This window comes from Myotis daubentonii, chromosome 9 (genome assembly GCF_963259705.1).
Source record: "Myotis daubentonii chromosome 9, mMyoDau2.1, whole genome shotgun sequence".
NCBI classification, from domain to species: Eukaryota; Metazoa; Chordata; class Mammalia; order Chiroptera; family Vespertilionidae; genus Myotis; species Myotis daubentonii.
In genome coordinates this window covers 53,015,701-53,042,500 of record NC_081848.1, presented here as the reverse complement: position 1 = coordinate 53,042,500, position 26,800 = coordinate 53,015,701, and the positions used below count along the sequence as shown (strand labels likewise).

The 26,800-nt window shown below is 39.0% G+C and overlaps 1 protein-coding gene across 2 annotated transcripts in view; it reads right to left on the bottom strand.

Annotated features, from left to right (window-relative positions):
* Positions 1-26,800, bottom strand: part of PDE3B (phosphodiesterase 3B) — a 153,763-nt gene that overhangs the window by 59,799 nt on the left and 67,164 nt on the right. The gene's annotated exons all lie outside the window — the stretch shown is intronic.

Here is a 26,800-nt window from a genome sequence, read left to right as displayed (position 1 = left end):
CAAATATATGTAAGACAAAATGGAGCATCTCAATTACAGATACTTCAAATAGTCTGAAGTTTGAGAGAACTATTGGGAAGGTCAGAATAAAAATTATCTCTAGACAGAATATTTTATTAGTTATGTACTCTGTGACTGAGAAACCAAAAGAAAAGTCAGAATAGTCACAAAAATAAGCTCCCAAAAGGGAACATATACATAAAAAAATCACATCTAGTCACTAAAAGAGTAAGGAAAACTATAAATCTTCATAGTCCAAATAATGGTGGTGCTATTTTCTTACCAAGAAGGCACTTATGTCAAAAGAAGTTTTAAAAGCTTATCCTTGTGGTTAGATTAAGTATAAAGGAATGGAGCATGAAAAACAACACATAACTCTTTTGACATGCAGATAATTAGTGGTTTTCCTGTTTGTTTCTTTATACAATGGTAACTTCTTAGTCCCAGACTAGTTTTTTCCTGCGCCTCTTTTTCTAGCAGGCTTACTGGCTGCTTCCCCATCCAATAGTCACTATTCTCAAGGAGATAAAATTGGCTTTAATTTATTAGTAAGCTATAACTTACATATCATTAATCTTAAGTTTACTTAGTTAATAGGTCTCTTTTTGCCTGAGAAATTGATTATAATTGCAATTTTCTATATAGCTTTGAACCCTAATCTTGAATATAAGCCTAGCTCATGAGTGATTTAATCACAAAATTTCCATATACTGAACTATTTGTGTTGTTTCCTGTCCTTTATTGCAGAAGATCTTAGTGTTATCTACTCTATCATTAGTCCAATATTTTATTAGGAATTGGCAGACTTCTCTGTGAAGGACAGACAGTAAATATTTAAGGCTTTACAAGCCCCGTAATGTCTCTGTGGCATATTCTTTTGTTTGTTTTACAACCTCTTAAGATGCAAAAAACATTCTTAGCTTTAGGGCCATACAAAACAGGCTGCTAGAAGGATTTGTCAGCAATCTCTAGCTTGCTGAGCTCTTCATATAATACTAAAGGCCCGGTGCATGAATTTGTGCATGGGTGGGGTCCCTCGGCCTGGCCGCTGATCCGGCATCTCATCCAGTCCCTATTAGCCGATGGGGGCTGGCTGGCCAGGAAGGGACCGCAGGAGGGCTCCAGGGCCTGGCCGGCCCTCTCGCCCAGTCCCAATAGGCCAGACCCCAGCAGCAAGCCAACCCAGTGGTCGGCAAACTGCGGCTGGCGAGCCACATGCGGCTCTTTGGCCCCTTGAGTGTGGCTCTTCCACAAAATACCACATGCGGGCGCGCATGTAAAGTGCGATTGAAACTTCGTGGCCCATGTGCAGAAGTCGGTATTTTGTGGAAGAGCCACACTCAAGGGGCCAAAGAGCCGCGTGTGGCTCGCGAGCCGCAGTTTGCCGACCACTGAGCTAACCTACCGGTTGGAGTGTCTACCTCCTGGTGGTCAGTGCACATCATAGCGACTGGTTGAACAGTCGACCAAACGGTCGATTGATCAGTTAGACAATTAGCATATTACACTTTTATTATATAGGGTACCCACCCTTAATCACCCAAATTTGTCAGTTGTCATTACCACCATCTCCTTGTCAATACTCTCGAAGAAAAGTCATCTCTTGCCAGTGCAGAGAAACCTATTATCTCCTCAAGAAATCCAGATGTACTATAACCACTTACAAAATTCATGGACTAGTACCTATAAAATGACTGTGGTCTAGTACTCATTAAATTTATGCAGTATTTTATATGGCCATAACTGTTATTCTGATAAAGTTATTTCAGGTTTTAATTTAACCAGCAAACATTCTAGATCCTAGAAGGCATAAAGTATGGAAATAAAATGTTTGAAGGAATTAGAGGAAAGTAATTTGTCCTAAACTAAGGATGGTTACTTCTGAATGAGTAAGAAGAGACAAACTTAAGAGGGATTAGAAAAGTTGTAGGAGGTTTGTGAAAACCTGAGAGGAAATTTTGTGTGGTTAAACTGAGTAAGACTGAAAGAAATCTAATCAAATAAGTGGATTTAAAACATCAAAAGTTAAACTAGTGCAAAATTAGAGGCTGATTTTTCTCTTTAAAATGACTTGGTTTGTTACTGTGAAAAGAAGTTCTAACCTCTGTATTATCAAGGGGTACGAACGGTATATCTAACTCCGTCCCCTAATGCAGTCCCCTGGGATGCATCTTACCTAACTGGGCCATGTTTGGCTATGAACCAATGAAGAAAAAGAGAATGCTTTTTCTTTGTAATATGACATGGCCACAGTCTGCTCTAGAGTCAGGAGAACACTGGCCAGAGGCTGGGTCTTTGAACTACAGTACCAGCTTGCAACTTGAGTCATTGAGGAAAAATGGATGAAATCCCCTATGTACAAAGTGTTTATGCTTTTGTATCAGAATAAGCACATGCAAATGAAATGTGAAATTATGATACACCAGGGTGGGAAGCCGGGCAAGTCTGACGAGAATTCCAGGAGAAGGAAGGTGACTTCTTATTACTCTAGCTTAAGGTTTCAGCCGCGGTGGCCTTTCCACTGCCCTAGGGCAGTGACGCAGCTGGAGAAAGAGCTTTGCCAGGCTGAGCAGTGGCCTCCCCCCTCACACCCAGCAGGGTACCCACATTGGTCAGGGGGCCACTCCCGACAGGGCAGTTCCCATTAAAGCAGGTGCCAATTGGAGGAATTAATGCTGAAATTCATATGCCTGCCTATAGGGACCATCCTAGAACTATGGAAAATCTTTCCCCCCCCATTGCTGACACCTATAACCTGACTTGGGCAGATATTCAACATCTACTGAACACCCTACTTACTGCCAAAGAACGGTGGGTTATCTTAGAAAAGGCAGAGGGGAAAAGCCAATCACCTGCACAATGAGACATCGCAAAACCCTGTGTGAGCGGAAGCCACAGCTGCTGTGTCCCTGCTACCGGACCACACCGGAATATAAACGATGCGGATCAGCGCAAGCTTGGACATGACAGGAACTGCATTCCGTTGGGTTAAGGAAGGGAGTGCCCAAACAAATAAGTTTTAATCAGGTCCAGCAGCCAAGGCAGTGTTCAGACAAAGACCCAGCCAAATTCCTAGAATGTATCTTCGAGGCTTGTCACCAAAATACTAATGTAGGCCCAGAGGCCCCTGAAATCTTAAAGGTTGTGAAGATGACTATTTTGGGTCAGAGTGCCCCTGATGTCCAAAGAAAGCTTCAAAAGCTTAAAAGGCCTTTTGAATGCCTCTGTCACTGTTGGTGGAGATGGCTTTTTAGTTGTTCAATAACAGAGACTAGATCTGGGGGAAAAAGTGGGGTGAAGCAACAGGCTGACCTGCTGGCTGCTGCTCTGACCACCAGAGGGCCTAAGAAAACAATGAACAAGGTAAAGGCTGCAGGGAACACGGGACCTGCTCCAAAAGTAGGCCCCAAACAATGTGCTTACTGCCAGCCAGAGGGTCATTGGGGGTGGGGGTGGGGGGGTGGAATGGGGGAAATGACCAAGTTTAAGCAGAGAACAGGACAAAGACGTAGGAGGAGCATTATAGGTAACCCAATTATCCCTGAGTGACGGACCAGGGCCTCTGGTCAACACCACCCACATGGAACAGTGGGGAAAGAAATTAATGGGCTTTTTTTAAAAAAAGAAGAAGAGATTAATGGACTTTAAAAAAATATTTTTAAAATTAATTTTAGGAAGGGAGAGGGAGAGAAATAGAAACATCAATGAAGAAGGAGAATCATTTTTAAGCTGCCTCCTATACACCCCTTACTGGGGATCGAGCACACCTGGGAAATTGAACTGTGACCTCCAGGTTCATAGGCTTGATACTCAACCACTGAGCCACACCGGCTGGGCTTAATTTACTTTCTGATTGACACTGGAGCCACAGTTTGTATTAAATACTAGGTTGACTAAACTGTCCTCTGAAACAAGGCTTGTGACTACAATGCCAGAGTCAGTAAGGAAGCCATTAGATTGCCAAATGGGAAAAACAAACCTTAACCATAGCTTCTTGTATTGCTGAAATGCCCAGTGCCACTTTTAGGATGGGACTTACTGACTAAACTAAATGCCAAAATAACCTCTGCCCCCGGCGGATTGATATTAAAGTGCCTCTGGAAGAAGCTTGTGTTTTACAGGCAGCATTGCTGGCTTTGGCCAAAGAAAGAACTTCTGGCTGAGCTCTCCAAAGAAATCTTCCAAGAAATGAGTCTGGAAGGATGGGCAAAGGGCAGGCCTGCAGAGGCAAAGACGGCTACCCCAATCCAAATATGATTTTGCGCAGGAGCAAATGTCTTCCTATCTAAAACAGGACCTTCTAAAAGAACCAGCTAGGAGGGGAAGCCAACCATTAGTAACAGCATTCCTAGAATATTCCTCGAATGTCAGCGTATTCAGCCTTGTCATTCACCGTATAAGACTTCCATTTTACCAGTATAGAAATCAGGTACTAGGGAATACAGATCTGTTCAGAACTTGAGGGCCCTCAACCAAAGAGTGGAAGACATCTACCTGGTGGTCCTTATAACCCTTATACCTTGGTGACCACTTTGGGAAATTTTGGTGGTTTGCTCTCCTGGACTTAAATTCATTTCCTTTGTATACCCTTGAACTCTGAATCTCCGGAGCTATTTACATTTGGAAGACTGTTGAACTGTTATTCTCCAAGAGTTCAAACCCTCCCCCACTGTTTAGAGAGGCTTTTGCCAGAGATCTAAGAGAATTTCAACTGGACAGTGGAGCTATCCTTCATAAGATTGCTGTTATTCATTGTCCAGGCCATCAGAAAACAGATAGCCTTTGACTAAAGCTAGCACCCATTTATGATAAAAACTCTCAGCAAAGTGGGAATAGAGGGAACATACATCAACATTAACATAGGTACCATACTCAATGGGGAAAAATGAAAAGAGTTTCGGGAACATGAGGAACAAGACAGCAGTGTCCACTTTCACCACTCTTATTTAATCAGAAATCAGTTGCATTTTTATACACAGTTAATGAACTATCAGAAAGGGAAACTAAGAAAACAATGACATTTACAATTGCATAAAAAATACATGAAAATAACTTTAACCAAGAAGATAAAAGATCTGTACTCAGAAAATTATAGGTCACTGAAGAAAGAAACTGAAGAAAATACAAATAAATGGAAGCATACTCATGGATAGGAAAAATTAACATTAAAATGTCCACACTACTCAAAGCAATCTCTGGGTTCAACACAATTCCTATAAAAATACCAATGAGCCCTGGATGGTTTTGCTCAGTGGATAGAGCGTGAGCCTGCAGACTGAAGGGTCCCAGGTTTTGATTCCAGTTAAGGGTACATGCCTGGGTTGTGAGCTCAATCCTCAGTAGGAGGTATGCAGGAGACAGCCAATCAATGATTCTATCTCATCATTGATGTTTCTATTGCTCGCTCCCTCTCCCTTCCTCTCTGAAATCAATAAAAAAAATTTAAATAAAAATACTAATAATATTCTTCATAGAGCTTGAACAAATAATCCAAAAATTATATGGAACCACAAAGACTGCTAATAGCCATAGCAATCTTGAGAAAGAACAGCAAAGTTGGAAGTATCATGCTACCTATATCAAACTATGCTACAAGCTTCAGTTATCAAAACAGCATGGTACTGCCATAAAATCAGATCAGTGCAACAGAATAGATCTCAAAAATAAACGCATGCCTATATGGTCAATTAATATATGCAAAAGGAGCCAAGAACATACAATGGGGTAAAGATAGTCTATTCAATAAATGGTGTTGGGAAAATTGGACAGATATGTGCAAAAACCCCCCCCCCACACACACACAAAAAAAACTAGAGCACCTTTTGACACCACAAGAATAACCTCAAATGAACTGATCAGCTTATACCTAAATAGGTGGGGTCTTATAAGATTTTACTAATGACTCATTCCTCTGTTGAACCAGAAGGAATCAAGCCCTGAATCCACCACTCCCAGTAGGAATCACCAATCAATATGATTACCTCTGTGACATCCTGACTGTACAATACCCTTCAGAAAACAAACATCTGCAAACACAGGCTGAACCTCACCAAAATGAAGACCACCCAGGTAACTGTTTGTTTTCTAATCTCTAACTTCTGTTTCAATTTCTATCTGTTATGGGCATTGTCTTCTTCCCATGGGTTGCCACTTCTACAGAAGTCCATAACCAGTCTGACTGCTGGGCCTGTGGGTTGCTGCCTATGTCAAGTGCAGAAGGAATGCTCTGGATTATACAATCCTTCAACATCGCGGACTGGGAAAGATGGATGGAACAAGCTACTAAAGATAAGCTGGGACCTCTATCCTACCCCACATCCAGGGGAACACCAATTTAATTGTCCTTCTTACCTGAGGTCTTTCCTACACCCAAAGAAGGAATTTAGATTTGCAGCACTAATCTTTGGCCTCACCTCCCCTACTACTGGACTGGGCAATGTACTTGGGGATTCCCATCTTTGTCAGGATGGATCTGTAAGATCCTTCCTAAGAAAAGAACACACAGAATTTTCCAGCACTGCGGTCTAAATGTCCAAGGATCATGACCTGGTGAGAATGGCACGTCTCCATTTTCATGTCCTGATATGCAGATATCTCAGCAAAGCTAGAAATACAGGCCTTAACAAAGGTCACAGCCTCAGCTCTTAATAACTCCAGACAAAGCATTCTTCTTTGGAATCAAGAAATGGCCCAAATAAGAAAGGTGGTTTTACAGAACTGAATAGCATTAGACCTACCAACTGCAGCTCAAGAAGGAATATGCTCGCTTTTTATTTTTATTTGTTTATTTTTAATATATTTTATTGATTTTTTACAGAGAGGAAGGGAGAGGGATAAAGAGTTAGAAACATTGATGAGAGAGAAACATCAATCAGCTGCCTCCTGCACACCCCCTACTGGGGATGTGCCCGCAACCAAGGTACAAGCCCTTGACTGGAATCGAACCCAGGACCCTTCAGTCCGCAGGCCGACGCTCTATCCACTGAGCCAAACCGGTTAGGGCTATGCTCGCTGTTTAGATAGAAATGTTGCACTTACATCCCAGCTTATGACTCTAATGTTTCCAATTTATTAATTCCATGAACACTGCCATAGATCAGGTTGACAACCTTTACTATGCAGATGCATTCCCCCACTGGTTCACTTCTCTGCCTGGTCCTTGGAGAATGTCTACATTAGTGATATTGAGCTACTACTGGTAATCTGTCTTTATAATTGCTGCCTAAAAGATAGCCAAGAATAGTAATCTAATGGTAATTCACACTAGGGATCTTAGACCTGAGACTCCAGAATACTTTCAACTGATTTTGAGACAAATCCATTCTTCTTTCTCTAATCAATGTCCCTAATCAGCAGGTAACAGCCAGATCATTGCCTGTTTTCCCTTAAGGTTTGAGGAATGCACAAAAAAGGGTGAGTGAAACCAAGGGCCCCATTTACTATATATTGATTTCAGATAGGGAGGGAGGGAGGGAGGGAGAGAGAGAGAGACATCAATGAGAGAAAATCATCAATCACCTGCCTCCAGCATGCCACTCTGGGGATCAAGCCCCCAATCTGGGCATGTACCCTGGCTGGGAATTGAACCATGACCTCATGGTTCATAGGTCACAACTACTGAGCCACACCAGCCAGGTCCAAGGGCCCTATTTAATGTATGACTTTGATTTAATATGTGACCCCAGCTCTCTATTCCCTTTCTTCACAGAATGCCCTGTAAGTCTAAACCCTTCCCCTTCACTAATCTTTAACCCTTGAGGCAGCAAGAAACAATGACCATGCCTTGACTAAGGTTCACAAGGTAAGGTCTCTATTAAGCAAAAGAAAACAGGGCCTAGGTTGCGTTACAGTTCCTGGGCCCTACAGTGGCATGACCCCTGACCACACCCTCATGGAACCAGACTGAAAGACCTGAAACCATTTATTGCCCTTACCTCACTCTTGACCAATCAGCAACACCCACAACCCAAACCCCATTACTTATGATGACTCTTGACTTTTGCTCTATAAATCCTGTCTGTAAACCAGCCGTGGGCAAACTGTGGCCCGCGGGCTGGATCCGGCCCGTTTGAAATGAATAAAACTAAAAGAAAAAAAGACCGTACCCTTTTATGTAATGATGTTTACTTTAAATTTATATTAGTTCACACAAACACTCCACCCATGCTTTTGTTCCGGCACTCCAGTCCAGTTTAAGAACCCATTGTGGCCCTCGAGTCAAAAAGTTTGCCCACCCCTGCTGTAAACCATTGGGCAGTTGGGTTTTCTGGAACACGATCTCACCCATTCTCTAGATTGGTGCCAATTTTAATAAAATAATTTTTTTCTCCACTGCAAACGCCTGCTTGTACATTTCTTTTGGTCTGTGCATATGGGCAGATCAACTCTTGTTCAGTAACAATTTTTCCTATCATTGAGACATCTATAAATCTGATTTTATTTCTTAATTTCACTAATGAAAGTATAGAACAGACAGGAGTGAAGACAGAACCATATGATGGGTCACTAAAATTTATCTAATTTAAATTCTGAATCTACAAACTTGCCCACCTATCTTATCATCCAATCCATTCTTCCACAATGGTACCATCTAACAATGACAAATGCCTATACAGTACCTCATTTCCCCAATTCACTAGTATAAGTAGAAGTTGATTTTTTTTTTGCTAATTAAAGTTTATTTCCATTAAAATAGTTTAACATTGAGTCTCCTTTGCCCCTTAAATATTATGTTTTCAAATATTTGCATTCTATTGCTAAAAGCCATATTTATATTCATGCCATGCATTCTTAACATTTGTATATCACTCCCAAGAAGATGAAAATTGGTTCCTGGAGGGCAAAAAATAATTTAAAAAACATTAAAATGGTTGTGACCCTCCAAAAGCCATAGTACATAATAAACCAATACACTTTAATATATGGTATTAAAATAGAGTGGGAGTAAGATTAGGAAAAATATTTTAAAAGGGCTCCTTAGCGGGTTGAGAATGAAAACAAGATTGAGAAACAATGCTATAAAGTAGTGCTGCTTCTTGCGTATAAGAGCATATTAGCTTACAAGTTGAGAATGTTCCCTAATGCACTGAGACCATTCTGGGGCTGCTCAAAAGTTTCTGCTAATATGAGAGATAATGTACACGCCATTTTAATTGTGCTCTTAGAGGTTTCTGAAAACCTTACAATATACAATTTTCCCCCTCTATGCTTACTTTTTAGACCTCTACTGTGGAATTTTGTATTGCAGACCATCTCCCTTAATAAATTCACTCCTCCTTAGCTGTTCATCCCATTATGGTCTTCTCTCACTTGTGGCTAGGGAGGAGATGGAGGTGGAAGAGGACACAGAGGGGATAAATGGTGATGGAAGAAAATAAAATAAAAAGCAGCAGGTCTTTATCTGAAATCCCCTACATTATTAGGAACTGAAAATATACAATGACAGCCACAAACTGTTGGTAGACTGCCTTCTGTGTAATTTGAAAAGCTAGAATATTAGTGACTTTGAGAAAACCAAAATTTTCTGCGTAAGTTAGATGTATGATCCAGGAATTTTGCAACTAAATATGTATTAACAGTTATTCAAAGTGTTGAATGAAAATTGGTTGAAAATTAATAAGTACAGAAATTAACAGTAAATGTTTCGAAATTTTTATAGCAACTTGACATTATTATGACACTTTTAGTGTATTTTACAAAAGCATCACTCCACAATAGAGGGGAAAACCCCAAAACTTGATCTTTGACATCAGGAGACAAGAACATGAATGCATATAGCTGCACTGTTACGGGTAGCAAGAAAACTAGATACAGCCCAACCAGCGTGGCTCAGCGGTTGAGAGTAGACCTATGAACCAGGAGATCATGGTTCAATTCCCAGTCGGGGCAACATGCCCGGGTTGTGGGCTTGATCCCCAGTGTGAAATGCAGGAGGCAGCTGATTGATGATTCTCCCTCATCATTGATTTCTCTATCTGTCTCTCCCTCTCCCTTCCTCTCTGAAAGTATAGTACATACTACATCAATACAAGTATAGTATATAGTACATAATAAAGAAAACAACAACAACAAAAAAGAAAACTAGATACAACCCAAATGTCCAAAAACAAAATTGAACATTTTGGTATATTCACCCAATGGAATACAACAAGGAAAATGAATTCAAAGTATAGAAACAAAATTATACATTTAAATATACTTTTTAGGAATGTAAGTATCTGGGAAACTAAGGAAATTCAGGATAGTGAACATCTCTAAGGGAGAAAAGGAAATGATCTGAGAGTGGCATACAGGGAACTTCAAAGTTAATGATGGGTAGATGGTGTTTGCTATCCTTAGTCTCTATACATTGTAAGTATTCAGCTTCAATACAAAATTAAGAATTTATGAAGGTAGACAAGAAGAGATAGTGACTAGAGGAAATTTTTGAGAAAATGTGCTGCAAAAGCAAAAATAAAATGAAAAACTAGTTGGAAAAGAATGTGGGGTGATACTTTTTTGTTATTAATATGATAGGTTCTAGAGCTTGTTTGTACTTAAAAATGATCCAGGATAATAAGAAAACTAATGATACAGGCGATCCAAAGGAGCAAACTCCTTAGTGAAAATATAACCTAATGTCTCATAATAATATTAGCACTTAGGTAAAAGTTTAAACTAAGAAACAGTAATAAGAAATTGATTTTGTTTACATATATTTCAAATGTGTGAAATTCTAATTTTCACAGAAAAATTTTTTTTTTTAATTCTCAGCATGCAATGCATTCTTATATGAAACTGATATTTTTGTTCCTAAAATGGGACAAAAACTAAAGAGGTGCCCTTCAGATTCTGGTCTCATAGCAAAAGCATATGAAAACAATAAACTATTGCTGAGAGACTGGTAAAACTAGCCAGACAGGTGATAAAGATTATGCTGAAAGAGAGAACAGATCAAAAGAGAACAGATCAAGTCATTTCCAAACTGTATTTACCACATGAACCTTGGGACAGCACCGAATAAATGCATAAATGTAAAAGAGTACTGTCACATTTGTGTACAGCAGATATTTCACTTTACTGCTGGATAGATGCACTCATGTGCTGAGTCCGAATCAGCTCTTGGTATATGTGCAATACACATGAAGAACAATGGTAGTCGACTTTTCACATGTTTATCACAGAAAATCCTACCACAAAAGTGATTCCACCCCCCACCCCTACTTAATGATTACTTTTGTGAATTATGGTAGACTAGAAAACATGTGTTGGAGTCAGTTCTGAGAGAATCCGTTACCTGTAAGGAAGAGCCATGCTAAACAATGAGTGTCTCCTAAATACAAATCTACATGCCACTTTAGCCACAGAAAACAAGCTGGTGGTTACAACACATCTTTTTAGTGAGCTAAGACAAAATGGAGCAAATATAAACATTAAAATGCAAATATATGTTCTGTATACTGCACTGTGTATCCACCATCCAAAGTTAAATCATCATATATTTGCCCCCCCCTTTTACTCTTTACTATTATATTATTAACCAACTAGTGGCCTGGTACACAGACTCGTGCACATTGAAAGGAAATTAATTAAAAGAAATATTTTAATATCGCTATTCACCCTTTCTCTGTAATAGAAGTGTCAACCAAATTCACGATCGACAATGACTGAAACACAGTGTGCATTGGCGATAGCGAGAGCTTTATATATATTGCACATGCATGAGTCAACTTAGCCTTTTATAGATACAGGACTTGCTTAATTAGACCTGCTTTCTGATGTAGCTAAACTTTTTCCAGCCCAGTGAAGCAGCACCCCAACTTCTCTTTCAGGTAATTGTCAGCAACATAGCAGTAAATATCAACACAAAACACATTATTATTGTAGATTACACAGGGAGAACAATACTGCAGCAGTATTTAACTATATTCTGTGCAGTGAGAAAACCTGAAGTCATTTTCTTCTTTTCAGTCAGGTCAAGTTTCTAAACTTTCTAAATCTCCATTTTCCACATAATGAAAAGAAAATAAGACTCTACCAGGTCTCCTCTCTACCTACTCCAGGACTTCTGTGAGGATCAAATGAGATGTGGCACAGGAAAATGCTTCACAGACATTTGGTTAAAGGGTAAAATGTTTGCCCCTGGCAATAAAGCAAGTCGTGTTCCTGGACTGAAGAAACTCTAAGGAGGCTAGTCGCTAGGGAGAGGAAGCCAGGCATTGCTTCGGGACGTCATTACCTAGTGCCCACAGCAACCGTTTCCAGGCTGGGCTGAGCTGTGGGCCGCATTTTGCACCATTGGGTCTCGGCAGCATTGGCTGCGATTTGTCACTCCAGGGTGGTGGCGAGGCCTGTGGCCCACTTGGGGGAAGCCAAGTGTTGCTTTCTCTGCACCAGGTCCGTAGTGACATTTATTGTTAAATGGCCTGTCGCTAGGGAGAGGAAGCCGGGCGTTTCGTTGCTATGTGACATCATTACCCGGGGCCACAGCCACCATTTCCAGACTGGGCTGGCTGTGGGCTGCATTTTGCACCATGGGGTCTTGGCAGCGTTGGCTGCAATTTGGTGGGCTGTTGCTCTGGGTTAGTGGCAGGGCCTCTGTCTCACTTGGGGGAAGCCGAATGTTGCTTTGTCAGTGCCAGGTCTGCAGTGCCGTTTCTTTGTAAATGGCCAGTGTGTGTCACGGCAGCTTCTGTGTTAAGCATCTGACCCTGGTGGTTAGTGTGCATCATAGCGACCGGTCGGAGGGACACTTAGCATATTAGCCTTTGATATCTAATCTAATAAAAGACAACATGCAAATTGATCGCACCTTTGCTACACCTTAAGCCACGCCCACCAGTCAATCAGAGCGACTATATGCAAATTAACCCAACCAAGATGGCGGCCGGCAGCCACTGAGCTGGAGCGAGCAGGAAGCTTGCTTGCTCCAGTGATGGAGGAAGCCAAGCTTCCCGCCTGCCCTGGTGGCTCTGAGCTCCACTGAAGGCAACAAAGTTTCAATTATAGAAGGTAAATAAATCCCAGAATAAAAAAGAAAAAGAAAAAAAAGGAGAGGCTGAAAGCTTCTGTCCCCGGGGGGCTTGGCCAGCCTGAAAACGGCCCTCAACCCCTCACCCAACTGGCCAGGCAACCCAGTGAGGACCCCCCACCCTAAAGAAAGTGTGGCCAGCCTGAAAACAGCCATCAGCCCCTCACCCAGGCTGGCCAGGCACCCCATTGGGGACCCTCACCCTGAAGGGGGTGTGACCAGCTGCAAACAGCCATCAGCCCCTCACCCAGGCTGGCCAGGCACCCCAGCGGGACCCCTACCCTGATCCGGGACACCCTTTAGGGCAAACCAGCCAGCCACCACCTGTGCACCAGGCCTCTATCCTATATAATAAAAGGGTAATATGCAAACTGACCCTAACAGCAGAATGACTGGGAATGACTGGTCACTATGACACACACTGACCACCAGGGGGCAGACGCTAAATGCAGGAGCTGCCCCCTGGTGGTCAGTGTGCTCCCACATGGGGGAGCTCTGCTCAGACACAAGCCAGACTGCCGGCTGCCAGCACAGCAGTGGTGGTGGGAGCCTCTCCCGCCTCCTCAGCTGCACTAAGGTTGTCAGACTGCAGCTTAGGCCTGCTCCCCGCTGGCAAGTGGACATCCCCCGAGGGCTGCTGGGCTGCCAGAGGGATGTCTGATTGCCAGCTTAGGCCCAATCCCCCGGGGAGCGGGCCTAAGCCAGCAGGTGGTCATCCCCCGAGGGGTCCCAGAGTGAGAGAGGGCACAGGCTGGGCTGAGGGACACCCCCCGAGAGCACAAATTTTTGTGCACCAGGCCTCTAGTATATATATAGATGTCATCCCAATAAATTTAATGAAAAAAAGCAAAAATAAAAATAAATAGCAAATGTAATAAAAGTTTTTTGTTCAATAAAATGCCAATTAACAGTGTGACAATGCCCATTAACTTAACTATTGACAGAGCCCTGAAAATAATCTTCATTGAGAAATCTCTTTATAATTCCAGGTCCCTGTTGAATTTTTGAGTATTCAGAACCAATAGCCTAAAAACACTCGCTGCTTTATGTCATAAATTGTAATTTTGATGAAGAGAAATAGAGAAAAGAAATCTGGATATAGAAAAAACCTGCCATACACAACCTATTTCCTCAGTTTAAGAAACACTGATAGAAGCATTCATTTCCCCTATGTAATAGTATATGAGAGCTCTTTTAAAATCTTACTTCCAAGTAGAAAGTATATACCTTGTTCCAAAGTCAGCAAAATTTTAGATATCTAAATTTCAATCACAATACTAAAGTAGAATGTGTAATTAATTTAAATATAAGAATAGTTTAAATACAGCTAAATTTTGAATCACAGTAAAAAAGTTATAGTGCTTATGTTCTCAAAACATGGTTCCAAGCATGTGAAATTCGCAGCCGGCGTGAGTTTGACATGCTTGTGTTACAATATAAGACATTTAACTTGCTGGTTTTAGGCACTTCCATTATTTGTTTCCTCCTAAGCTCAAATATAATTGTAATATATTTTCACATACTGGTTATCTGTTCAAAACTAATTTTAAAAAACAGCATTTCCTTTAAGTAACACGAGGTATACATTATTAAAATTTTTTTAGTTGATTTGATAAAGTGAACCCAAGACTGAGCCTTTATATAAATTCAGCTCTTCTCTGTGGTTAAAAAGTTGAATCCTGATAAAAGTTTCTGTTTGAATGTTTGTAAGTCCAATATGCTTTACAGGGCTGTACAAAACCACCAATACCACAGTGAAACATCAGCAGTACAGTCAGGCGATGTTATCAGGCTCAATTACGTCAATGAGGTTTTATTTCATTGTTCCCTATGCAGCCAAACAGAAAAACATATATGTGTCTTCAAATCAAACTTACCGAGCTGTTATATTTATGTGAAACTTAAAAGAATATTTATTATAGTAGTGCTGTGAATTAACTGTTATAGCATCTTTTGTTCTGTTTCTTGATGACATTTTATTTGAGCTTTGTGTACAAATCTATGTTAATGAAACACTTAATTTCAGGATTTCTAACTTCTTCTATTTATTTGTCTTCCAAGTCAGGCCCAATGAAAAATCCCATTCAGTAGCCAAAAGTTAAACTGAAACTGTACTTTCTAATATAGTCTAAAGTACAAAAATAGTAATCTTGACCCCTGCATGTCAAAGAAGAGCTCCAGGTAAAAAACTGAGAAGCAGAAAAAAAGGTGTTGGGGTGAGGAGGAGGGAGATCAGGAAGTTAGTATGACTTAGAATCTACTGTAGTCTCCCTTTACCCGTGCTTTTGCTATCCATGGTTTCAGTTACCTGCAGTCGATCATGGTCCAAAGGTATCAGATAAAAAACTCCAGAAATAAAGGATTCATGTTTTAAATTGCACACCATTCTGAGCAACATGATGAAATCTCACGCAAGTCCCCTGGGGACATGAATCATCCTGTTGTCCTGCTTCCCCACACTGTATACACTCCCCCTGGTTTGTCATTTAGTAGCCATCTCAGCCATCCCATCAACTGTCCCAGGATCGCAGTGCTTGTGTTCAAGTAACATCTATTTTACTTACTGCCACATTCACATGACTTATTATGATATGTTGTAATTTTTCTGTTATTATTAATTCAGTATGCCTGCTTTACAAATTAAACTTTATCATAGCTATGTATGCATAGGAAAACAACAACAACAGTATATTACAGGGGTGGTTATTCTGCACAGCATCCACTGGGAGTCTTGGAATCTAAGCCCATGGATATGGGGATAGACGCACTAGTTCTAATCCCCTGTTGCCTACATGATGACATTTCACTGGCAATTCTCTCTTTCTCCTACATCATCATTTTCTCTCTTTCCGAAATCATTTGCATTAGATTATAAGCATGCCCCAATTCCCCAAATCTCACAGAAATACCTTCTCACGATCATACTTCCACCCAGCCCCCGTTCCATTTCTCTGCTCCCTTTTATAGCGAAATTCCTCAAAAAGAGTGGTGTTTACTTATCTTCCAATTCCTCCCATAATTGTTTCTTAAGGTGACACTACTCTAGCTACACTGGCTTATTTGTTGGTCCTTGAACATGCCAGGCAAGTCCAATAAAATGCATTTCCCCTTCCTTTCTCTTAGTAAATTAAAAAATAAATGTTCATCAAGTGTGACTTTCTAAAGCTGTACTGATAATTCAGATTTTATAAAGTAGCACTAGAAATATACATATAAGTTTGGGGGATTTTTTCTGTCAAGAGTTGAAAATCAGAAGCAAGATATCTAAAGGGACAGAATAAAAATGGGTGAGTGAGAGAAATATGAAAATACCAGTCATACATTATTTGGAATGGGTAGAGCTTTAACCTGTATACCTACCAATTAGTTAAATCTCTATATCCTAATGATAAATAAGCATTTAAAATTTTATCCTTGAGTTCCTACGAGATTTTTATTATTTTATGTTCTGAAATTGAGCAAAACACCTACCTTTTTTTTTTTAACCTTAAGATTTTCAGAACAATTTTAAAGTTATAAAACAGTTCTACATACCATGGTCTAATTAGTGTGCTAAAGGAATTCAAGCACAGAGGACCATTTTCTAAGTATATAAAATTGCCTCTATTTTACCAGAATACTCAACCTCTTGTTCTCTCTGGATGTTTTCAAGTATGTGCCTACCTACCTCTCTTCTGGACCTCCTATGTTTTTCTGGATATATACCTTGGCCCAGGACTCAGCTAGTTTTTCTACCTTATGGATGAGCAAAATTTTATCTCCATCCGGGGCATAGACTGTACATTCTCACCAAGAGATATATATATTTTCACGATAGAATGCCAAAAATAACTTAAGCCTTTAAAGGATTGTAAACCTTTAAAAAATAAAATTTCTATTTTCCTCCTACCTCAAAAATAAAACATTTTCCTCTTAAGTTACAATATAATTTTCAGTATAATTTAAGCAATAAGATTAAATTTATAATAGCTAATATTTATAAGGCCTTACTGAAACACTTGAATAAGTCAGGATTGCATGAGGAAAGTCCTAATAAATATTATAGAATTCTATGCATGGTATATAAACAAAACCAAAAGAGAAAAAAAGGCTGGCTCCTCACTTCACTAATAAGTATATGATACAAACTTGACTCCAGGTCTGGAAAGAAAACCAGAAGATCATAAGACAAAGTCCTGCTGGGGAGATTTGAGATTAACCAAAAATGATGGTCTTAAGACCAAAATCCAAGAAACCCTCATCTATACACACTAGTACAATAACTCAGGTAGACTGATGCTGGGAGCCCAGGTCTCCACATGCCTCCCACCCATTTAAGAGTCAAACAGAGGAGGCTGGCTTGCTTCTTCCACCAATCAGCTCTGTAAGACTCACACAACTGAAAGATCCACTGACATTCAAGTGAAGCAAAGGAACTAACTGGTCCTAGGGGCATACCCTCTACCTAACAAAGCAAATACAACATATACCTATTCACTAATTGCCCTTTTTAATTCATCAGGGGCAGATAAATTATAGTTTAGGCTTAAGAATGATGAGCAACTAAAGCCTGTCTTACTGGTGTAACAGTTGCCTACATATAGTGAGGGAAAATTTTTACAAAAAAACACATGAAAATTCTCTGCTGGAAGTCCCTTTGTTTAGGTTATCTCTGTTTCTAATCAGTTTGCAGAGACACATGACCTTTGTATTCCCACATAATACAATGGAAATTGCTAATGGTATTTCACTAGAGCAGAGATTGTAAGTATATTTCACCATCAATTTGTAATCTCTGCCCCAACAGAAGTACTTGAAGAGGGTTAAGAATACTCTCCTAGGGAAAAGCTAGAAATTCCCTAGAAGGGCTCAGCTCCAGGCTTTGATGCCCCTCAGCAGTCTGCCCACTACCCTACCTTTGATTATTAGAACTACCGACACCAGCTATGCGCACAGGTCTATTCTGAGTGCTGAAGGTACCCATCTTCAAACATCTTAGAGGTTAGAAAGCACTGTAGTTAATATCTAAATATTGTTTGTTTTGGGTCATGATTTTTAAAAAATATATATTTTTATTGATTTCAGAGAGGAAGGGAGAGGGAGAGAAAGAGACAGAAACATCAATGATGAGAGAGAAGCATTGATCAGCTGCCTCCTGCACCCCCACACCAGGGATTGAACCGTGACCTCCTGGTTCATAGGCCCATGCTCAACCCCTGAGCCATGCCACACCGGGTTGGGCAGGGGTCATGGATTTGAAAGACAACAAATGGTGAGTGTAACCCCTTTAATCTGTCTTTTAGTGTGTTCAAATTGCTGACTCAATTATAACTAAAACAAAGTAACACCTAATTTAAAAACTCTTAATTCTGGCAAACCACAGGCAACAGAAGAGGATGAAAACTTGTGTATTTACTCAATATTATTACACTCAGCCTTCATATTCATCCTGCAAAATCAGGATTATTTTTAAATATATAATGAAATTTAGGTTAACTGTTGAATAAATAAATGACTCATTTAAAAAATTCCTCTCCCCCATATTCTAATTTGACCTGGACATGTCTAACTTTCTCTCATCACCATATTTTCACATTATCACATCAAGCCTGGGTCACTTTCAACAACAGCCTCCAATAAATTTTCCTCTAACAATTATATCTACTTTATACAACAAAATCTTCAAAACCATGTGCATGTTATTCTGTTATAAATAGACTATATTTAAGCTAAAGGGAATTGAGAAGACAACAATTCCAATCCTCACATCTTATAGATAAAGAAAACAAGAACCAGAGTAATGTGATTTTCCTCCTTTTTCTTATCTCTGTGTCCAACATTACTCAACTAAAAATCTACATGTGGGCAGACATTCTAGTAAAACAAAGGAACTATTTGCTTTTGAGGCTTGTCTCAAAGGAAATATAAACCTCTCTCTCTGGTTACCTTTTATATATGAACAAGCACATTGCCAACATGGTAAAGATTCAGGACCATAAACAAAGAACTCTGATTCTACCAAATGGCTACATCTCCAAAGCATAAAGACATTTCATACCAAAAAAAGACTATATAGGAAAGAAGCACAGGTATATTTAAGAATATTTTATCACTTTGTGAAATTAAACAACTTTTCATGGGTAAAATTTTAAGTACTTAATAGAAGATATATTTATTAGTCTTTTACATGCCTTTATTTTAGAACGGAATATTACATTTAAGAGATATAGATATTTTAAAAAATTAGAAAAGCATTAAAGTAGGTTTTAGTTAGCCAAGAAAAAAGGTAAATGTACACTAACAAAACTATTCTTTTTTCTATTTAAAATAAAAGTATCATTTTTCATTTGGGATATTTATTGGTCAGACAGAAATTATTCAAGTTGCCAGCAGTATCTGTTAGAAACTGCTAGGCATTAGTTGAGTAAATAAGTTTTGTCATGGTAACTAAACTTAAAATTAAGCAAACAAAGATACCAGTGCCTTAGAGATGATTTGAAATGAAAAAAGTGAACCTCTAGTCTATTAAACAAATCAGATCCTCAAGGATCATCACAGTATTCTAAACTTATGGGGGGAAAGTACTAAACATTTTATGCTTTGTATAAAAATGACTTTTTTCAATAAACAGATAGAAACTCTTTACCATGTAGGAGTTCCCACATGTAAAACAGTAAAAATTTCCATGTATAAAATAGTAAAAATGTGGGAATTATTTAAGATAAGTTGTGTTATAATGTGACATGGATCAGCTAAACTGATAGATCAGAAGCAAGCTTTAAGTAATTTGTAGAGAGCCTATCTGTAAAAATAAACAGAAACCTCATTTAAAATGAAGTTAGTAAGCCAGAAGGGGGAGCTCTCATGACCTACATTGATCACTGAGCCCAACAGGAAGAACTGTCTAGAATAGTTTTCCCAACTTCCTCTTCTCTGTGAGAGAGTTTTCTCTCCTTTGTTTCTAGGAACTTGTGCACTAGCCCACAGGACCTGAATTGCAATTCTTTGTTCTTACGGAATAAACCCATTTTGCTGAAGAAATATCTAGATGTCTGTTTTAGGTCAATGTATCTAAACTAAAAAAACACACAACTGTGCAATGTGAAATAAGTTATAATTCCAAACATTAAACTTTCTGACAGTGTTGCACACACACACAAAAATAATTACCATTAGTAGTTCCAATTGTTCTAGAAAAGGAAACCACATACCTATATTAAGGTCTGTCACTGATCAATAGATTAGTAGAATTTTAGAAATACTTATATTTTTAACTCCAGTCTTTCCCCCACCCCCACATTAATGGTTGCTCATTCATTATGGGACAAATGCACACAGCCTAGTGTTTTCCTGAGATCGATGAATCTAGCATAGTGATACGTTGTGATAACTACTGACCAAACAACTATTAAAAAATAAACTAATGGTGATGGCAAATGAGGATACATAAATAAACCACTAGGCTGGAAACATGTATATCATTATAGGCACTGTTTACTAATTCATCAATTATTAATATAAATTAGATGCAAATTATGCACCTTCAAGCATCCAGGAGGACAAGGTCTGATTTGTTCCTAACCATGATCATGAAGCAAAGTGAGTACCTAGCATATAACATTTGATCAATAAACACTTGTGGAATGAATTAACCTATATCTAGCACTTGTCACATTTTATAAATTTGAACTTTTATTCATGGAATCTATTATACCTAAAATACCTAAAAATACCTAATATTTATTGAGAACATACTGTATGCCATTATCTCACTTAAGACCTGTGGTTGTCCTCATTTTCACAGTTAACTATGGCTAAGAGACTAAGTAACTTGCCCAAGTTTACGTGACAAGTTAGTGGCAGACCCAGAATTCAAACTGGTCTTTCTAACTACAAAATCCATAATTTTAATGATAATATTAGATTGAAATATTCATAATTATTATGCTGAGAATCTACTTATGTCTCTTTCATCCTATAGACAAAACCAGTTTACAAAAATATAAAAATGATGAATTTTTAAATGATAAATACATTGTTTTGTCTTCTTGGCTTTTAGTATGTGACCTCCTGCTGAACTTGAGTTCTTAACCACTTAAAACAGCATCTGCTCCTATTAGCAGAACAACTTTATGCACTGGAAGAACTAGTCTATAAATTTAGAATACCAAGGCTGAACTAACCACCTTTGTTTCAGATATCTATGTAGAAAAGATGGCACTATGGTAAGTTTGTTGTAAAGATCAAGTTAGAATGTACTTGATAAAATGTCTAATACTACAAAGATGCTCATAAAATGATATTTTCTCTGTTGATATGCTGTTGTCTAAAATATGTTATCTAGCCCTAGCAGGTTTGGCCCAGTGGATAGTAGCCTGGCCTGCGGACTGAAGGGTCACAGGTTCAATTCCAGTCACGGGCATGTGCCTCTGTTGCAGGCTCCTCCCTGGCCCAGGCCCTGGTCAGGATGTGTGCAGGACACACACAATAGATGTGTTTCTCTCCCATCGATATTTCTCTCTGTCTTCAACTCTCTAAAAATCAATGGAAAAATATCCTCAGATAAGGATTTTTAAAAATTATATATATATATATATATCGGCCTTAAATGACACAGTAGATCAAATGGACATAGTTGACATTTACAGAGCCTTTCATCCCAGAATATCGGATTATATATTCTTCTCCAGTGCACATGGAACATTCTCAAGGATAGATCATATGTTGGGTGATAAAACTAGCCTCAACAAATTTAAGGTTGAAATCATACCAAGCATATTCTTTGACCACAAAGCTTTGAAATTAGAATAAAACTCCACAAATAAGTGGAAATTAAACAACATACTACTAAAAACTAACTGGGTCAAAAAAGAAATAAAAGGTGAGATCAAAATATATATAGTGACAAATGAGAATGACAATACAACCTATCAAAGCTTCTGGGATGGAGTAATAAGAGGGAAGTTTATATCATTACAGACCTATCTCAAGAAACAAGAAAAATCTCAAGTAAAAAACTAACATTACATCTTATGGAACTAGGAAAAGAAGAATGAAAATAGCCCAAAGTCAGCAGAAGAAAGGAAACAATAAATATTAGAGCAGAATTGAATGAAACAGAGAACAAGATGACTATACAAAAATTATAACAAAGAGCTGGTTCTTTGAAAAGATTAATAAAACTGACAACCCCTGGCTAGACTAAGAGAAAAAAGAGAGAGACTCATATAAACAAAACCACAAGTGAAAGAGGGGAAGTTAACACAGACATCACAGAAATACAAAAGATCATAATAGAATATTATGAAGGACTGACTATATGCCACCAAATTCAGTAACCTGGAAGAAATGCATAAGTTCCTAGAAACATTTAACCTTTCTAGACTGAATGATGAAGAATTGGAAAATAAAGACCAATCAACAGTGAGGAAATTTAAATCACCATCAAACACCTTCCCAAAAATAAAAGTCCAGGATCAGATGGCTTCACTAGTGAATTCTACCAAACATTCAAAGATCTGATAACTACCCTTCTCAAACTTTTCCAAAAAACTGAAGAGGCAATACTTCCTAACACATTTTATGAGGCCAACATAACCCTGATACCAAAACCAGGCTAACACGCACACAGAAGAAAACTATAGCTCTAGCTGGTTTGGCTCAGTGGATAGAGTGTTGGCCTGCAGACTGAAGGGTCCCGGGTTTGATTCTGGTCAAGGACACATGTCTGGGTTGCGGGCTCCATCCCCAATGGGGAACATGCAAGAGGCAGCCGATCAATGATTCTTTCTCATCATTAATGCTTCTATCTATCTTTCCTTCTCCCTTTCTCTCTGAAATCAATAAAATATATACTAGTATAACAGAAAATTACAGACCAATATCTCTAATTAATACTGATGCAAAATATGAGCAGAAACTATATAGATACTATATAATCAATCCTGGGATTGATAAAGCCCTGTTCAGTGTTGCAAGAATTCAGACAGCATATCTTCCACATGTTCTTTCCTCAAAGGTTCCTTGAAATGTACTTTGACAAATGAAAAAGTACCCTAATCAAGAGAAAAGCAGTTAAATTTTATTATGGAAGTTCAAAGGAAGAAGAGATTGTTTCTAAAGGAGCTGGAGAAACAAGGTAGATGAGATTTAATTATGACAAAACAGAAAAGGGGAAAGGAGGAAGAAGGAATGGGAGTGAGGAAGTAGGAGAGAAGCAGTGTGGAAGGACAGCTCATTTCAGAAAGAACAGCATGAGCGGCCCTTCTCTTTTCGCTGTGTATTAGCATCTGAGTAAAGTAATCCTCAAATTGCAGTTCTAACACAATACTGACTTTGTTAAGATATTCTAAGTGGTTTCTTAAGTTTTCATTATTTTATATATATTTGCATTACTCTGTATATGAAATGTATCAAACTAATGGAATTTTGCTAACAGCTGCCACTTTCGCAGAGTCATGAAAGGCAGCACATTCTTTGCATTTATTCTAGAGAAATAATCTGTCAACGAATTAACAGGTGGGCCAAGTAGTCAATGAAGTCCTTTGAAAGAAAAGTACTTAGCCTCCTTGTAACTTAGTTTCCTAATCTGTGCAACAGAGTTGAACAGGCAGTAGTGGCAGTGGTAAGACAATAGAGTATCTTTCCCACAGTTGAGTTCTGTTCCCTAATAGCTGTGTGTAAAAATGGAGCTAATAATGGTACCTGCTTTAAAGGACAATTGTGGGAATTAAGGAAGATAACCAGAGTCCATCACTTACTACAGTGCTTGTACTTGAGGACAAAGTGCTCGGTAAATATTACTGATCTTCTCTTCCATTGTGGTTTAAATACCCCCACCCCCCAAAGTTTAACAGTCTAGAACAGCCGTAGGCAAACTACGGCCCGCAGGCCGGATCCGGCCCTGTACCCTTTTATGTAATGATGTTTACTTTGAATTTATATTAGTTCACACAAACACTCCATCCATGCTTTTGTTCCGGCCCTCCGGTCCAGTTTAAGAACCCATTGTGGCCCTCGAGTCAAAAAGTTTGCCCATCCCTGGTCTAGAACTAATGACAGAAATAAATGCTACAAAAATTGAACGTAAGAAAATGTTACTTGTATTCAGTAGTGCCTAAATAGCCAGCAGATAGTATAGAAAACGTAAGTGGATTAACTTCAAATCCTCTATTGTAATATTCAGGCATTTAAAATTTCTGGCTTCTTGACTGTAGCAGTTACAACAAATGACATTACTATCGTGCCCTGAATTCCAGAGCAAATATTAATTAAATCTTGCAGCGAAACTCTAAATATGGAGTTGCAAAGAGTTAAGGAATTTATTCTAGACTCCATACTCCACAGAAATCACCTATATGCCTAGAATGATTCCTGACTGAATCACAAATATATGGATTTCATCTTGGATCACTACCATACCTGATTTCCAGGTGTTTGACTACTAACTAAAAGAAAACTTAACTTGCCAACACTATCTTTTGTAGTGTTACTTACAAGGTAACAGATTATGTGTAAGCAAATTTTTAAAATAATTAAAACAATGGATAAAATTCTGTGAAAACTGAACCAAAGGAAATTCTAAAACAAATCTACAGTGAAGTCTACTTCATAATGAGGTCTACTTCATTAGAGAATATATCACAAGAAAATCGCTAAGTCACAGTGGTCTGCAAACATACATATATATATTGTATTGAGAGAAACATCAATGAGAGAGAATCAGTGATTGGCTGCCTCCTGCACGCCCCCTACTGGAGGGGATCGAGCCTGCAACCCGGGCATGTGCCCTTGGCCCAAAACAAACCTGGGAGGGACCCTTTAGTCCGCAGGCGGAGGCTGTATACAGTGGTCTGCAAATTAACCTGTACGTTATTTAGAGCCCCACAGCCTGATAGTTCTGTGTGTGTGGGTTTGTTTTTTTTTTTTAAGATTTTACTGCTTATGAACATTATTTGTCTGCAATTAAGAAAAGAAATATGTATCAGTGAAAAATAAAAATCTCACCAGACCTTTACAAGCTCTAAGTTTTCTTTAACATTTTTAAGTTAGAAGCATCTTGGTAACAGTTGAAATAGAATGAGTTTTGAAACCAGACCCAGTTAAAACACAGTTTGGACACTTATCCATTGTATTATCTTGAATAATTAACTTAATTTCTGCAGTAATTAGTTTTCTCATCTACATAATTCTACACATTTACAAACTAAAGTATGAAATTGCATATTTAATGTCTGTCTCATATTAATATAAAGCTCTTTGAAAATAGGGACAGCATCTCTTAAGATAACTGGTCTGGATTCTTCAAAAAGTCACTTCATTGGGAAGAGTGAGAAGTGTACAGTTCTCGATTAAATAAAATGAAAGACATAACCACATGCATGTATAAAATCTTAACTGGTTTGTAAAAAATGAAACATATAAAAGATAGTGTTGGGGCATTTGGAAAATTTTAAATAAAGAATGCATATTATATAATACTAGAGGCCCGAGGACTTGTATGCATGCATATAAGCATAACCAATGGACATAAGACCCTGGGGGGTAGGGGAGGCCAGGGGATTGTCAAGGGCGGGGGGAAAAAAAAAAAAAAGGAGACATATGTAATACTCTTTGTAATACTTTAAGCAATAAAAATAAAAAAATAAAATAAAAATAATACTAGAGGCCCGGTGAACAAAAATTTGTGCACTCGGGCGGGGGGGGGGGGGGGCGGTCCCTCAACCCGGCCTGTGCCCTCTCGCAGTCTGGGACCCCTCGGGGGATGACCACCTGCTGGCTTATGCCTGCTCCCTGGGGGGATTGGGCCTAAGCTGGCAATCCGACATCCCTCTGGCAGCCCAGCAGCCCTCGGGGGATGTCCACGTGCCAGCGGGGAGCAGGCCTAAACTGCAGTCGGACATCCTTAGCGCTGCTGAGGAGGCAGGAGAGGCTCCCACCACCACCGCTGTACTGGCAGCCATCAGCCTGGCTTGTGGCTGAGCAGAGCTCCCCCTGTGGGAGCGCACGGACCACCAGGGGGCAGTTCCTGCATTGAGCGTCTGCCCCCTGGTGGTCAGTGTGTGTCATAGTGACCAATCATTCCCAGTCGTTCTGCTGTTAAGGTCAGTTTGCATATTACCCTTTTACTATATAGGATAGAGGCCTGCTGCACGGTGGGGGCCGGCTGGTTTGCCCTGAAGGGTGTCCCATCCTACAAGATACCTTTTTTTACAAGGTAAAATATTCATTCCTAATCTTTCAAGACACCTGACACTCTAGAGCAGGGGTTCTCAACCTGTGGGTCGCGACCCCTTTGGGGGTTGAACGACCTTTTCACAGGGGTCGCCTAAGACCATTGGAAAACACATATATAATTACATATTGTTTTTGTGATTAATCACTATGCTTTATGTTCAATTTGTAACAATGAAAATACATACTGCATATCAGATATTTACATTACGATTCAAAACAGTAGCAAAATTACAGTTATGAAGTAGCAACGAAAATAATTTTATGGTTGTGGGTCACCACAACATGAGGAACTGTATTAAAGGGTCGCGGCATTAAGGAGGTTGAGAACCACTGCTCTAGAGAATCCTGGTAAGTTCCTCATTGTAACTCCTTCTTGACAAATATTAGTGAAACATAACCTAATAAATAAAAATTAAGATGTTCAAGTATCTTAGAAAGAGGAATCTAAATTTTTTTCATATTGTCATTTTGAAAAAGCAATAATACATACTACTATCCCAAAATAAGTATGTTAATTTGCCAAAATGAGATTTTCATGATGTATATTTTAAAATATTAAGAATACTAAAGGCCCGG